Raw genomic sequence first — 3,925 nt, 5'->3', positions numbered from 1 at the left:
AGACAAATATATCAAAATTACTTGATTTGGTATATTCAAAAAGGACACGTGGAAAAAATGATGAATTCTTTGGAGTAATAAATAATATAATAAATTAAAAAGGCAAAGTTCGCTTTAATTAAGGGGATAAAAGCAAATATATGGCATTAAAATAAAAAGGATTTCAACAGAGTGGTCATTAAAAGAGTAAAGAATTTTTTTTGAACAGACCGATAACCAGTAAAGAAATTGAATCAGAAAATTTAAAAAACAAGAATCCAAGGCAGGATAGCTTCCCAGGAGAATTCTACCAAAATTTAAAGAACAGTTAATATGTGTTCTTTTGAAGTTATTCCAAAAAGTAGAAATGGAAGGAAAACTTTCAAACTCATAGTATGAGGCCAGCATTACCTTGATTCCAAAACCAAAGACCCCACTAAAAAGGAGAATTACAGATCAATCTACCTGATCAACATGGATGCAGAAATTCCCAACAAGATACTATCAAACCAAATCCAACAATAGTTAAAATAATTATTCACCACGATCAAGTGGGATTTATTCCTGGGCTGCAAGGGTGGTTCAATATCCACAAATCCATCAAAGTGATACATCACATTAATAAAAGAAAGGATTTGAACCACATGATCCTCTGAATAGATGCAAAAAAGAAAGCATTTGACAAAATACAGCATCTTTTCTTGATAAAAACCCTCAAGAAAGTAAGGATAGAAAGAACATACCTCAATATCATAAAGGACATATAAGAAAGACCTGCAGCTAATATCATCTTCAATGGGGGAAAAACTGAGAGCTTTCCCCTTAAAGTCAGGAAAATGATAGGGATGTCCACTCTCACCACTGTTGTTCAACATAGTGTTGGAAGCCCTGGCCTCAGCAAATAGACACCAAAAAGAAATAAAAGGCATTCAAATCAGCAAGGAAGAAGTCAAACTTTAACTCTTCCCACACAACAATATACTCTACATGGAAAACTTGACACACTCCACCAAAAAACTGCTAGAAATGATACATGAATTCAGCAAAGACACAGGATATAAAATCAATGTACAGAAATCAGTTACATGTCTATACACCAACAATGAAGCAGCAGAAAGAGAAATCAAGGAATCATTCCCATTTACTATTGCACTGAAAACCATAAAATACCTAGGAATAAACGTAACCAAAGAGGTAAAAGATCTGTACACTGAAAACTATAGAAAGCTTACAAAATAAATTGAAGACACAAAGAAATGGAGAAACATTCCATGCTCATGGATTGGAAGAAGGAATCTTGTTAAAATGTTGATACTACCCAAAGCAATCTACACATTCAATGCAATCTCTATCAAAATAACACCAGCATTCTTCATAGAGCTAAAACAAATAATTCTAAAATCTGTATGGAACCAGAAAAGACCCCGATAGGCAAAGAATCCTGAAAAAGAAAACCAAAACGAAAGCATCATAATTCCAACTTCAAACTGTATTAGAAAGAAAGCTGTAATCATCGAGACTGCATGGTACCAGCACAAAAACAGGCATATAGATCAATGGAACAGAATAGGAAACCCAGAAATAGACCCCCAAATTTATGGCAAACTAATCTTTGACAAAGCAGGAAAGAATATCCAATGGAAATAAGTCTCTTCAACAAATGGTGTCAGAAAAACAGGACAATGATATGCAGAAGAATGAACCTAGACCACTTTCTTATACCATACATAAAAATAAACATCCTAAACATTTAGGATGAAAGACCTAAATGTTAGACAGGAAACCATAAAAATCTTACAGGAGAAAATAGGCAGCAACTTCTTTGACCTCAGCCACAGCAACTTCTTACCAAACATGTATCTGGAAGCAAGAGAAACAAAAATAAAAATGAACTATTGAGACCTTATCAAGATACAAAGCTTCTTTCTGCACAGTGAAGGAAACAATCAACAAAACAAAAAGGCAACCGATGTAATGAGAGAAGCTTTTGCACATGACATATGGGATAAAATGTTAGTATCTAAAATATTTAAAGAACTTATCAAACTCAACACCCAAAATACAAATCATCCAGTGAAGATAAGGGAAGAACACATGAACAGACACTTTTCCAAAGAAGATATCCAGATGGCTAAAAAGACACATGAAAAGATGCTCAACATCACTCATCCTCAGGGAAATACAAATCAAAACCATGATGAGATACCACCTCACACCTGTCAGAATGGCTAAAATTGACAGTTCACAAAACAACAGATGTTGGTGAGGATGCAAAGAAAGGGGAGCCCTTTTGCACTGCTGGTTGGAATGCAAAATGGAACAGCCACTCTGGAAAAGAGTATGGAGGGTCCTCAAAAAATTAACCAATACAGCTGCCCTACAACCCAGGAATTTTACTACTAGGTATTTATCCAAAGGATACAAAAATGCTGATTCAAAAGGGCACATGCACCCCAATATGTACAGTAGCGCTATCAACAATAGCCAAATTATGGAAAGAGACCAAATGTCCATTGACTAATGAATGGATAAGGAATATGTGGTGTGTGTGTGTGTGTGTGTGTGTGTGTGTATGTATACGTGTGTGTGTATACATACATACACAAATATACACAATGGAATATTATGTGGCGATCAAAAAGAATGAAACCTTGCCATTTGCAACAACGTAGATGGAAATAGAATGTTTTATGCTAAGCAAAATAAGTCAGAGAATGGTAAACATATGGTTTCACTCATATATGGAACTTAAGAAACACAACAGATGAACATAGAGGAAGGGAAGGAAAAATAAGATAAAAACAGAGAGGAAGGCAAACCATAAGAGACTCTTGAATAGTGAGAATAAACTCAGGGTTGCTGGAGGGATATTGGGTGAGGAGATGGGCTAAATGGGCAATGGACATTAAGGAGGGCACTTGTTGGGATGAGCACTGGGTGTCATATGTAAGTGGTGAATCAATCATTAAATTCTACTTCTGAAACAATTATTACACTACATCTTACCTAGCTTGGATTTAAATAAAATTAAATAGTGGCACCTGGATGGCTCAGTTGGTTAAGCGTGATTTTGGGTTTCAGCTCAGGTCATGATTTCATGGTTCATGAGTTCAAAGTCTGCTGTGCAGAGTGTTCTGCACGAACACTGTCAGTGCAGAGCCTCCTTGGGATTCTCTTTCTTTCCCTCTTTTTCTGTTCCTCCCCCACATTCTCTTTCTCTGTCTCTCAGAAATAAATAAATAACCTTTAAAGAAAGTAAATCAATACATAAGTAAATAAATAAACCTTAAAAAAAAGCTATGCCAACAAATTCAAAAACCTTAATGAAAAAGATACTTTTACCGGATATTTGAAAACAATTTTTTTAACAGTTATTCATTTTTGAGAGACAGAGAAAGACAGCATGAGTGGAGGAGGGGCAGAGAGAGAGGAAGACATATAATTTGAAGCAGGTTCCAGGCTCTGAGCTGTCAGCACAGACAGCCTGACGCAGAGCTAGGACTCACAGACTGCGAGATCATGACCTGAGCCAAAGTTGGATGCTTAACCGACTGAGCCACCCAGGCGTCCCTTTTATAGGATATTTTTAACTGATGAAAAGCTATTCAAGAAACCTTAGAAAACAAGAAATGTCTAATACCTACTGGGAAGAATAAAAAATAATCAAAGGCTTACTACAGTAAGAGTTTTACTATGGATTTCATTTAGATTTCTAATAAAACAATTCCAATGTCATGTTAAATATTTCATCACTTGGAAAAATACTGAAAGTTTATCAAATTATTTTATGGTTCAAATATCACCTTAAGAAGGAAACCATGAATAATATAACCCATAACTATAGGCCCATAAAATTTATGAATGAAGTTGTAAATATTCTATATAAATTACTGGCAAATAGTATATTAGTATATTAATAGAAGAATTTATAACAAGTAGCATTTAT

The sequence above is a fragment of the Prionailurus bengalensis genome, chromosome A3, assembly GCF_016509475.1.
Source record: "Prionailurus bengalensis isolate Pbe53 chromosome A3, Fcat_Pben_1.1_paternal_pri, whole genome shotgun sequence".
In the NCBI taxonomy this organism is placed as follows: Eukaryota; Metazoa; Chordata; class Mammalia; order Carnivora; family Felidae; genus Prionailurus; species Prionailurus bengalensis.
Note: the sequence above shows the minus strand (reverse complement) of the source record.